Source organism: Haemorhous mexicanus, chromosome 1 (assembly GCF_027477595.1).
Source record: "Haemorhous mexicanus isolate bHaeMex1 chromosome 1, bHaeMex1.pri, whole genome shotgun sequence".
NCBI classification, from domain to species: Eukaryota; Metazoa; Chordata; class Aves; order Passeriformes; family Fringillidae; genus Haemorhous; species Haemorhous mexicanus.
The window spans coordinates 143,821,339-143,834,330 of NC_082341.1; positions in this window are offsets into that span (position 1 = coordinate 143,821,339).

A 12,992-nucleotide genomic window follows, 5' to 3' on the forward strand; every position below is an offset into this window, starting at 1 on the left:
CAGCTAGCATGTGCTAACTAGAACTGTTTAAAAATGTTTCCCTCCCTTTTAATTATTTTGAAACCTGAAATCAGTGTAATTGATTCTCAGAATGCTTTTGAAAACAACTCCAAACACAGGAGGTGTGATTTTCTCAAATTCACCATAATCAAATCTGATTAATTTCCATACCTTGTTATACTTGTCTCTCCCTTTCCTGTTGAGAAGCCATATACATCATGAGACCTTTTGGCCATAATGAGAAATGTAATCTTCATGCCAGCAGGGCAACATGCTAGTAAAGGCTGAACTATGGAACAACAAATTTGTACAGAAAATAAATAAAAAACATCCACATTTCCACAGAGAAAACTTTTGGTTGCAAAGTCATTTATCTGGAAAACAAATGGAATTGCTCTATTTTCAATTATTTTTGGTGGCAGTTTAATTAATTCTTCAATTTATTTTCAAACTTCAGCCTCCAGCCATTTGATATTGTTGTTAAGGAATGACCTGCTATTTCTTTTAAAATCATGCTGTTATCTGATATCCTTCTCTTATAGACACTTTTAACCACTCTGCAATATTCTTTGGCTTTCAAAAGCTAAGTAACTTCGCCTCCTTTCGTTTTCTCTCTTCAGGTCACAAATCATCCCTACAGTTTCTGTAAATTCTTTTTAACTTTCAGAATTCCTTACGGACTATTTTCTGTAAAAGTTTTAAAAAAAACTTGTCTTCCCTTTTCAAGCACACTCCTAACACTCTTTCTTCTAGTGTCATTGTGCAGGTTCAAGAAGACAGGAATACATCTGACTGCTTACTTAAAATGTCTCACCACCCCCTCACATACCAGAAGTAACTCTCCTCCTAAGGTCTGATATCAAAACCGCACCAAGCCCGTCTGTTCCTCGGGCCTCTGAAAATATCTGAAGTTTCAAATCCTTGTTATTGAAAGGATGAGATCTGAGCAGGACCATGAAGCAGGTTCACCAGGTCCCCATCAATAGGTACGGTGGGAGGTGGACAGTGCTGCTCAGACAGCAAAAGAGCTCCACAGTGTGGGGGCACGGAGCTCACGTCAGTCATGCCATGGCCGAGAGACCTGCGAAGATCATCTGAAAATGTGCTGCATGCTCCCACACAACATGTTTCTCATCTGCTTGGCTACTTTCCATCTTCTTGAGATGTGAGAGAAGGCAGTGATCTTTGTATGACCTTGCTTTTCCTGTTTCATGGAGCAACCATGACTCCTACTGGAGATTTTCTACTCACCAAACCTAGAGTGCTTTCAGCACACATTGCATAAATTCACATATTGGCTCACCATACATTGAGGAGAAACATGCTTGTGTTTCATTCATACACACAGAGAGATGACTGCTCAGATACTGTTTTCAATGCTCCTACCACAAAACCTTCTGGGAAGAAAAGGTACCTTTCCTTCAGCTGTTCATGCTCTTGGTGGGGGCGAACTGGTCACCTTGACCTCCTCGTTCATAGTTACTCCTCGACATGGTTACTCTTGGGAAACAAGTGAAGCTGTGGGTTAAGTAAAGGAACTAGTTGGTGTTTTCTTCATTCTTTTTCTGGTGAAGAAGGCTGAAGACACAATTATGATTTCTGATTCTGGAGGCAAGACAACCTCAACAACCCATGCCAGTGGAGAGCTGGTTAACTGCAACTTCTCAGCTCTCAGGTGGAGAAAAGATCCTGGGTGAAGTCTGTAACACAGCCAGGCTGAAGCTTGGGTTCCGCTGTCTTTGGGGACTTACTAATATTTAAAAGAGAGCTCAGGAGAAGAAATCACGGTAAAGACTTAAAGCAGTAAGAATGGTTTGACAATTCAACAGATCCAGTGCATTTCCTTGTCCATCTGAGCCATGACCCAGTAGGTTCAGTACTGAATTGTACCTCCAAAATGTTTATTAATCAAGGTAATTGTCTATCTTGCCACTTCTAGGAATCCAAGACATGTCTTTTTTCTATTTCCATGGTAGTATTTTATGGAGACCAGTAAGGATGGAATAATTTAGGCTGAAGTACCTGAATCATATGTAGTCATCAAAATCAATGAACTAATTTTCAGAGATGCTAGTTATCTCTCAGTTCCTGTGGGGAAAAAAAGAAGCTTCTGTTTGGGATTTGAATAGACATTTTCTAATTTTTATTCATTTTGCTTCAGTAAACCTTTATTCACTGAGAATATGTGGGTTGCTAGCTGTTAATTATTATGCTAACAGCATTCTGCTAAAGGTGGTCTGAAAATCTGTTTTCCCACTTACTGATTCATCTAATTTGAAAAAAAATGTATTAAAACTGTTTAAAATAATTGCAACATTGATACTTTGTCTAATCCCCAGTTTAACAGAAGCAGTCAGTATCCTCTCTTTGCATGAGCAGATGAAACTGTATGTAGCCACTCTAATTCTCCAGTTCTGTGATTGGATTTCTTTAGCCTCTTAAGCTTAACAACAGTGCTTTCCACATGGAAAGATTTAGTATCCATAAAGGTCTTCCCCATAATGTGGTACTACAGGAGGGGTCCCTACCTCCCTCTGAAGAACATGGGATTCTTACAGACCTCTTCAGTGATTAAAGGTAACTCAGATTCAAAAATCCTCTGCAGTGCAGGCATTTAGCTCAAGACTGAGACATCTAAATTAATATGTCTAAATGTAGGATCTTGATTCAGGTGCCTAAACATAGGAGCCTAGTGCTTTTCAAGATGCCCTTGTGAATTTGTTGAGATGCTCATTTGGCCTTCAGCTGCAATTCTAGAAGCAGATGTGTCTCCTGCAGGTCATGGCTGTATCTGCCAGCTGTGTGGGTGTCCTAGGTCATCTGAAATGGCACATGTTCACTAATTGAATAGCACCCTAACTACTCTTAGATTGAGGAACCTAGGGAGAGTCAGCAGAGAGATTCAGCTCTCACCAGGTTGGCAGCTGGATCTGTCTAAGCCTCCCTGAGGGTACTGACTATAGCAGTGCTTTGGGCACCTAGTTCACATGCAGACATTTATTTGCAAACATCTAATTTTGGGTGCCTTCATCCCAAACAAAGACCAACCCATGACATGTCTGTTGCAACAAAGGATGAATTCAGAAATGGAAGGCAGAACATGCTGAAAAGAGGAACTGCTGTGTGTATGCCTTTGCAAGGGCTCAACAGGCCATACAAATATCAGCTGGCACCAGTCCCCCTCCAAATGTTTCATGTTGAGGACAAAGGTGACTACAAAAGGGCACCTTTATCTTTCAACCTTCCACTGCTTGAGGTTAAACAGTGCCTCTTCTATGGAAGACTTACATCAGTGAGCAGCTGTAGGCCAAAGATGCTCCAAATACAAGGACAGTTTTTTCATAATTGTCCTGTTCTTTTATTAACACAATTGGTTTAAGCACCAACCACTGCATTAAAAATAATCTGAACTTGATTGTACCCTTCTGTTTCAGTCAGGAGTATCTACCACATGCTTGACAGAAAGGGACAATATTCAATGGTAGAATATTTTAAATGCTTCCAAAATTAGCCTTCCTGTTTCTTACACTATTAAAAACAATTCTCTCCTGCTACTCAGTTCAATTTACAGGAGGTGCTTGTAAGAAAACAACCTTGAATTTTCTTATGACACTGACTTTCATCATGATAAATCTCAAGGTGAGAGTAAACGGGAAGATATGAGCCTCTTTTACAACCATGTTTCTGAATTACATTATGGTCAGAGATGTTCTTTATAGTCTCTACTGAAAAAAATGCACTGAATTTTATTGGCAGCATCTCTCTGACAGATGCCACTACTGTCCTTGTTTAAACCAGCATTAAATTATTAACTATAACTTGAAGAAAAAACCTAAGAGTTTAAAATTATGAGTTTGTGTTTAATAAAATACAAAGGTAAAAGAAAAAAATTTACCCAGAAATTAAAAATGAAAGTCAAACTTGATAAAATAAAAATTCCGCATCAAATGTATGTTGTGTGAGGTGCTAAATTGCAGAAATTAATACAAATATACATAAAATGGAATAGCTTGCAAAATTGACAAAAGTTCTAATTGTACATGCCCCAACCCAACTTTCTGTCTTAACCACTCAATGAACTAATTAAACAATGAGTTTAACTTTTTTGATATCTACTTTTAGTACGGTTCTTTAAAAGTAGAGACAACTATTTAGGAACAGTGTTACAAGACAGTCCCATACCAATAATATGAAAGATAAATTAAGAGCTCCTTCCTAAGTATTGAAATGCTGCAAACAGAAAATATATTCTTCCTTTTAAGAGCATAAAATTGTGTTCTATTTGATTTGTCACTTCTGCATTTGTTGAGATAATTATCAGAGCTTATTCTGTGGTTTGGAATAAAAATCAAAAAGTTCCCTGGTACCTCTGTCCAGCCAAGCATTAATTAGACTGAGTGGCTCAGATTCTTGTTTTACTTTCTGTATTCACTCTTCCTGTGATTGCCTAAGTGAGATTTTCTTTGGTAATGTGCTGGGTCCTCCACAAGTCTGATTTTAGTTTTCCAAGACATAACCCTGCAGTCAGGACCTCTCACACAAATTGCACCAGCAGCAGAACTTGTGGGCAAGTAGTGAGAAGCTCTGGAAATTTCTGTAGAGCTGCCACTGAGGAACTTGCGTCTGTGAAAGATAACAGCCTTCTAGAAATCCCAAATCAGGGACCTGAACAGGAATGGCTTTAGATATCACAGACCCACTTACTGCCTCATCCAATCTGATGGAAAATTCTGTGATGTTAGTGGAGTTTTGCAGTTCCACAGGAGCCACTTGTGGCCATGAAAGTGCTCGTCCCATTTATAATGCTGCCAGTAGCATTGAATCCCAGCACTGGACACAATAGGTACAGAGCAGGGTAGAGTATTTGTGTAACATTTTTGTTGCTTGTTCTGTAGTGACATGCTTACTCATTATGAATGAAAACACACTTAGGGAATGGACCCATAATTCCAAGTGTTTTGACCTCCACCATCTTGATAGGTATTCAGTAAATCTGTAGTGAAGTAGAATCAAGAAAGCTATGCCAGCTCTCACCAAGAAATATTTCTCCTGATACTGCATTAAAGAGCTTTATATAAATACCTCTAAGGCAGTAAGAGATAGAAAGCAACTGCTTACATCAATAAGTCATTAGCAGCAATTAGGACAGAACAAAATTGGCATCTGGCTATTCCAGATAATGATAGAAGAGATGTATAATTGTAAAAAACCATGAAAAGGTAATAGAGGTATTGGAAATCCATACTCAGTGAACTAACCCAGGCAGCCTGAGCACAAGCTGTAAAAGTCACTGGAATTTGACAAGGCTTTTTGAGCAGCACAGGTCTGAAAGCAGAGAAAAGGCATATGAAGTGTGAAATAGCCTGCAAATTAATAGCTGATAGACTGCCTGGTCTTTTCCCAAGTTCCCTTATGAGGTCTAAATAATCAGCAGCAAAGTGAGTGTAAACACAGCCTGTTTCTTCCTGCACTGGAGTTACTGCACTGATGTCAAGCGGGTAGCATTTTGTTAATAAGAGTAAAATTTGGTCTACAATGAGAAAATAAGGCACAAATGAAACACCCCTTGACTGAATACAACTAATCAAGTGACACAGTGGTGTTGATACAGCTCACAAGTGCAAGCAGTTGGGAGCTTCAGGAGATGGGACAGGTAGCCAGCATACTTCAGTTCAAATAAATAATGCAGTTCAATACACTGCATTTGGGTACCTTCCTACTAGGAATCATTTGCAATAATTCAGACTGATTTAGATACCCAGCCATGAGTGTGTGGATCTCATGCATGTATCCTTCATGCAAGAAGTTGCCAAAATCCTCCTTAAATCTGAAAATCTAGTTGCTCTTCATGGGGTATTTATTACCCCTTTACTAGCTGTGGAAAACAACATGACTTTTTCCTCCTATGTAAGTAACAACACTGGTATTTTTTCACTTTAAAAAATCTAGTGGCTTTTCATATGCAGAAAATCAGCTGTATTTTTCCAGCTAGCATCCCAAATACTCTGAAAATCCACAGAAGTGACTGCTAATGAATATGGCTTTAAGAGGTCTAATATTTCAGTCTCTGTCTCTATAGTACCCAGTCCTGCTGCTGTGACTACCCCTGAGGGGTTGGAAGGCAGATGCCTGTGTGGCTGAAGGCACCTTCAGGGGCTTTCCTGCAGGTCATTAACCCTTTTCCTGACCACCCTTATTGGAACTACCAGCATCTATCTGTCACATATTGCAACGGGTTTTTTTTATTTAATTGATTTATTCAAGAGAATTTTTATTTATATCATCATGTGAGGCATAAAGCACTCAGTTCAACATGAGGACCAAACAGTGGTGTAACAAAAGAGGAATGCTTTGACTCAAGCAACCTGTCCCCTTGTGCTCTGATTTGAAGGCCACTGAAACAGCTGGAATGAGTATAGTCATTTCCAGTGGGCTTTGGAGCTCTCTTCTGGTTGTATCAGTGAAGTCCTGAGTATGAAGCAGAGTGGCATTTTGGGGGTTCTTTGTGTTTATGATTATAAATATAATCCTTCATTCAGGTGGTGTGATGCTGAAAGCTGTAGAAATCCCCTAGGCTCATATAAAGAGTAAGTCTGTTTGGTAAAAAGGAGATTCTTTTCCCCTTAAAATACTGCAAAAATGTGTTATTTCCATTTATTTCCAGCAGCCAGTGGATATTTATATGGGTGGAGTATCCACTGAAATACGGCAATTTCCTGATTCCTAATTGGTTTTTCTCCTACAATGCTATCAGGTTGCTTTTATCTCAAAATGTTTTCCTGAGAAGACTAGTGATATTTTTTGGCTTTTAAAACTACAGAAACTCAAATCCTCAGAATTTCATCCCCATGAGCTCTGCCGGTATATTTCAGTTCCAAAACTTTTAGCCATGCACTCTTGTGTTCACTGCACTTCCCAGTGGATGGCTGTGAAATGAACTCTTTTAGGAATTTGCTTCTCTGAAGAGCTGTCACTGATGTTTCTGTAGATATGATGTGACCAGCAGGTTGAGGGAGGGGTTTCTCCTCTTTACTCTGCTCTCATGAGACCCCACCTGCAGTGCTGCATCCGGCTCTGGGGCCCTGAGGAAGAAGGACATGGACCTGTTGGAGTGAGTACAGATGAGGACCATGAAGATGATCAGAGGGATGGAGCACCTCTTTTATAGAGACAGGCTGTGAGAGTTGGAATTACTCAGCCTGAAGAAGAGAATGCTCCAGGAAGACCTTATAGCACCCCTGAGGACCAACAGGAGACACGCAGTGCCAGCAGAAGGGGAAACGGCTTCAGATAGAAAGAAGCAGGTTTAGATTAGGTATCAGGAAGAAATTCTGTACTGTGAGGTTGTGAGACACTGACAGAGGCTGTCCAGAGATGTGCTCCATCTCTGGCAGTGTTCAAGGCAAGGTTGGATGTGGCTCTGAGCAACCTGGTCTGGTGGAAGATGCCCATGGCAATGCCCGTGGCAAGAGGGCTAGAACTAAATTATAGTTAAGGTTTCTTCCAATCCAAATGATTCTATGATTTATGATTATATGATATCTGGCCTCAAACTATTAATACATTCCCAGTGTAGTAGAGGGGACTTGTATTCTGGTTTATAAATGAAAAATTAATTCCAGGAAAGTTATTCCACTATTTAGTTTGCTATCTAACTAGGGTAAAAATAATGAAGAAATTAGCTGTCTTATTTTATGTACAAAGCCAAGCACTTGATCTTTGATTCTCTGATTTTTTCTCAGTGTGGGTCTCCTCCCTTCTTTCAAAGCTTCCGCCCTCTGTCTAGGCAAGAACTGGAGAATATGTTTCAGACCCAAAAACCTATAATTACCTTCTCAGAGTAGACAATTCTTTATTTTCTTTCTTAATGGCAATTTTCTTCTCTCCCTTACCTTGAAATATCTTTCCTCTTATCTTTTTCCCATCCAAATCTCCAAACTACAGTGTGGCTGTTTATTTTGAAACTACCAGTCACAATGTGAAACCATTTCATTTGCAGGTAATTAAATTCATTTAACCTTATTGTACAGATAATGCTTAGAAAAGTATCAAAGCTCTCACATGGCTGGTGGAGTTGCAGAGTAGGAGTTGCAATGTTTTGAACTGAATTTCGTACCATCATTGTCCTATCTTCACTACATATGTAGGAAAAGTCATGGGGAAAGAGCCTTCAAGATATATTAAAGTCTACATTTGCCCAATATGAGGAATGTGTGCAAGGATTAAATACAAGCAGGGCTTTGTGCTTGTTAATGACAGACATCATTGTTGGATCAGGAAGTTTGGTTTGCATAAAGGAAAGGTCTCATCTACCAACCCTGAAACAGTTATTTAAACTAAACATTTCTATTACTTCCCCATGCAGTAAAACCATTAATTATTTGCTATCTTATCAGGTTTATGTGCTTCTACATTTGTCCATCAAGTGAAGATTTTAACAAAGAGCTTCAGTTTTACCAATGACAAGTAGTGAAAGCATAGAGAATGTGACTTTTGCCGTGGGAATTAATGAGGTGACAACTGGTGCAGAAAATGCTCAGCATACCCAGGGCTCCACTCAAGCTTAGCTGTGCCCTTTGCCCTGTGAGTATATGTGGGGTAAAAGCCATGGAACTTCAGTCAAACACAACACCTAAGTTTGAAATTCAATGTTCCTCCAGCTGTACGTGTGGTGTAGCTGGGGATCAGGGATTGGCCTGAGTGTGCAGCACTTCACCCTTAATTCCTGGTCCCAGAGCTCTCAGCCAGCTGCTGCACACATGAAACAAGGGATTGTTCCAAGACAAGACACTGCCTTGTAAGGAAGTCATTGCCTGTACTCCAGCCCCTGCACAGCAGAGCTGTTGGGCAACTGCTGCAGGAGCCATCCAGAAGTGTCAGACTGGCCTGGAGATTCCCTGGGCAGCTTCTGCTGTGCCTGGATGGACTGACAGGCAATATTTATGTGTTAGATGTGTTGATTTTCCTGGCCAGGAACCTGGCCATCCAAATGACTCACCCAGGCAGTTTCTGATACAGAACTGATCAGACTGTGCACAGGTAAGATACTTGTAAATAGTGAAAACTGTGCAGATGTAGAAATGGGCACACAGCTCAGAATTTGGTACAAAGTTGAGATACATATTTTGTGCATAATTTAATATTATCAGTAGAAACAGACTATACATGTACTGGAGTGGTCATGCAGGACCAATGCCCAGATGGATCATAAAATGTGAGCAGAATTTTGGGGAGCTTCACTGGATCCAGCTGAAGATGCTGTTGAAAGGACCCTCACAACAGAGGCTCCCATCACCATCTGGACAGTAACCAACCATGCTGTTTGAGGGAGTGGAGCATTACTCCATGGAAACAACCCCTCAAATCTATTTATTTTCAACAAGAGCTCTGTGAGTGTCCGTGCAACAGTGGTGCAATGCTCCTGGGGCACTGGCAGAACTTGCACAGAGCAGCTCCTGACTCACTCAACACAAGGAAAGAGAACATGTTTTCACCTCTATTTGAGCAGCTGTCCTTTTCATAGAAAGCAAAGATAGCCTCCATCTTACTCCTGATATTCCTGTTTTGGACTTCAGCTCTTGTGCTAGTGCATATTTAATTACTTTACTGGAAGTGGGATCTGTAAGAAATATTTTCTGCCAGCTTATAGGTATCATGTGGTGATCAAACAGTCTCCTGGCAGGGAGAATTGAATCAAATCTTATCATGGATAATTAAACATGTATACTTCATATCTCAGGAGTCCATCTTTGTAACTTTGGGTAAGATCTCTTGCAATCTTCTCTGCCATCTTGCTTGGGACTCCTCTTACTTAGACTAATGAGAGCCTGCTTAAGAGCTAGGAGGACATGTCTCCCCTTGTAGGGTGCATTTTGAAGGAGAAAATAATATTTCTTTTAAACTCTTCTCAAAACTTTTGGTGATGGAACATTTGTGCCCTTGGTTACCTGTTCCATTGAATAACTATTCCTCTGACTAGACAGTTTCTTGCTCAGCTTTCTCTTTTGCTGCAAATTGTCCTAATCTGCTGCATGTCCTCATTCTCTGCAATATCACCTTTCTTCTGCCTTTCTACCAATCTGCTTAATCTAAGTCAAACCTATTCTATTTCAGTCAAGCTCAACAGAAAATATTTTCAAAGTGCTGCTTTTCTTAACATCAAGCTGAAGGTCTTTATCTCTGGATGGATGATATCTAAACCAGTACGTGGCACTCCTTGTCAAGGTTCAGAACTGCTGATGAGAGAAGAGCTCCTGTCTATTTTCCAGGTTTTAAGGTGCCTTTCTGGCAACAGCATGACATCATCTATGTTTACATTACAACTCCCTGTAGCCATCTTTTCTACTGTGTTGCTGCCCAGTTATTTTTCCTTTTTAGTTTTTTTTTTTCTTTCCAAGTGTAATACTTTTTGTTCTTGTCTATGCCACGCTCCATCTTCCTGACTTCAGATCACTTCTCCAAAGTATTGTTTTAAATTCTAACACTCTCAAGTGCTTTCAGTTCCCATTTGTTCATTATTTTCACATTTGAGGACGTCTGTGCTTTTTTGTTATCCAGGTTGCTAATGGGGGTATAGCACAGTACACACAACTGTGTAGGATACTGTGTGAGTTATGGAAAATTGAGTGCAATCTTACAGCAATTACTACATTCACCTTTATAGTGTTTGATTACACTAAATTCATACTCATTTAATAAACTTCACTGAAAAAACAGAGCTATACAGGCTAGACAGTTGAGAACAAAGTGTGATTGTGAGAACTGGATGGCCAAAACACCTATTTGGTCAGATTTTCAGCAACAAAACATTAATCAAGCTTTTCCTAGAAATCTCACCAAATCCTTGGTAAAACTCAAGTTTCAGCAGTGCAAAATCTATTGGAAAATGGGGCTGATCTCTTCATACTTTACTAACAACAATTTATGCCTGAAAAGCTATTACTTGCTATCACTGCTACAGTTACATTTTGAACTCTCCAGAATGTATTTCACTTTTCATGTATTTTCATAAGATCTATTACAACTGAGCATCTCTCTTGACATCAGTGTAACAGAAAGAACTGTTATCCACATACTTCTGTGAATTATTCAGGAAAACTTGGCTCAGGAAAATCTGGGTCTCTGGCTACTGTTAAAGTTATTGCTGGCTCAGGCTACTAAATTTTTTGACTCCTTTATAAGTCATTTGAAACATAAGCTTTCCAGACTGTTTCAGTTTATTACTCTTTTTAAGTGAGCAGATCTAAATTAGAATCTCCTCAGATCAATAGCTCATTTTTATCACAAGACATTTGATCTGTACCATATAGATCAGATAAATAATCTTTCACTGCACTCAAAAGTTTTAAACTGCAGATCTGTGGTGTAGAACTGCTGTAGATTGGGTGCTAGGAAAATGATGTATTACAATTGTTTTTCCCTACCCTTGGCTCTTCCTGAATAAGTGCCATGTTCCAGCACAGTGATTATTTTAATTGCAGATGTTTCCTCAAACTGTATGATGTATTTCTCTCTCTCAAAGCAGACTGTTTACTTTTACATTACAGCCAGTGTTTCCTCACTGGGTGCTGCTCAGATTATTTACACCCTGAAAAACACTAAGTAACATATTTGACTCCATGCAATCCCAAGGAATGAGGAGATTCAAAGTGGAAGTTCAAATCACAGCCATGTGTTTGGCAGTGTACACATCACAGGATCATGGAAAGTTCATGCTGGAAGGGACCTCAGGAGCTCTCTACCCTGTCCTCCTGCTCATATCCAGACTGAATTTCTCTTTCTTTTTTTAATTTTAGTTTATGGTTATTATCTCTCATCCTCCCACCAGGCCCTCAGCTGTGCAAAGCATGGCTTCATCTCTTTGATGAACTTGTGGGCATTGGGAGCTACTTTTAGGTACCTCCCAAGTTGTCTCCTCTCCAGGATGAGCCAGTGCTGCTCCCTCAGCCTGTCCTCACATACTCACATGGCAAGTGCTCCCACCCCGAGCATCTTGGTGGCCCTCAGCTGAACTCCCCCCTGTTCACTGGTGCCTTCCTTTGGATGCCTTCCAAAGGTGGTGGCTCTTTGATTTTGATGCTGCTGCCCTTCATGTACTAAGCCATTATATGTTGTTTGCTGATCAAGAACAGCAAAAGTCATTACAGGGATTTCAGAGGCAGATGACGTGATATTGCATAGAAGCCCTTGAACTTTTTTCTGAAACACTTTTTTTTCTAAAGCAAAACAACCCTTTTTGTAGCAATTTCTAATTTGTTTTCTTTTACTTCTTTCAACAGAAAAAGTTGTAGAGTGCATAGGACATCTTTTCCCCTTATTTTGCCTAATTCATGATATGTAAAAATAAATAAAGGATTCTTAATCTCAGTTTAAAGTGTAATTCTTTTGAAACAAATCAACTTCTTTGCAGACCCTGTAGATAAGGTGAGGAGCCCTGTGAGTTTCAGGGAGAAGAAAGTCTAACACAAAGAGGGATCCTGCAGAGCCACATGAGCAGGAACATGTACTCAGCACTCAGCAGGTTACTGGTGTGGAACTGCAGCTACCAAATCTCCACAATTAATCCACTCTCAAGGCCTTGACCTGAGTCTTTCCATGTGGCAAATGTGAAGGGCAAAGTCTCAGAAAAATAACAAATACAGACCAATGTTCCCCCATGTTCTTGGGCACAGATGTTAAAAATTAAGTCCTGAGGCCTTTTTCCAGGACATCATCTATTATCCTGGTCAAAACAAGTTCCAGGAAAGCATTTAGAAAATAAGGATAACTTCCTCATAGCAATGTGCTATCATTGCTTCTGTTGGACTTGCAGCTCTATATTACAGCATCACCATAGCGACCACAGGCAGGCATCCCCATCTGTGAGTTCTGTGCTAAATCAATTGCACATTGTGTACACATGCACTTTAATTCATTAATCCAGGGTTTCACTGTGGTCTGTCCTTCACCAGCATTGTTCAGGATTTTCATTATCGCTATGAACAGAGGCATAG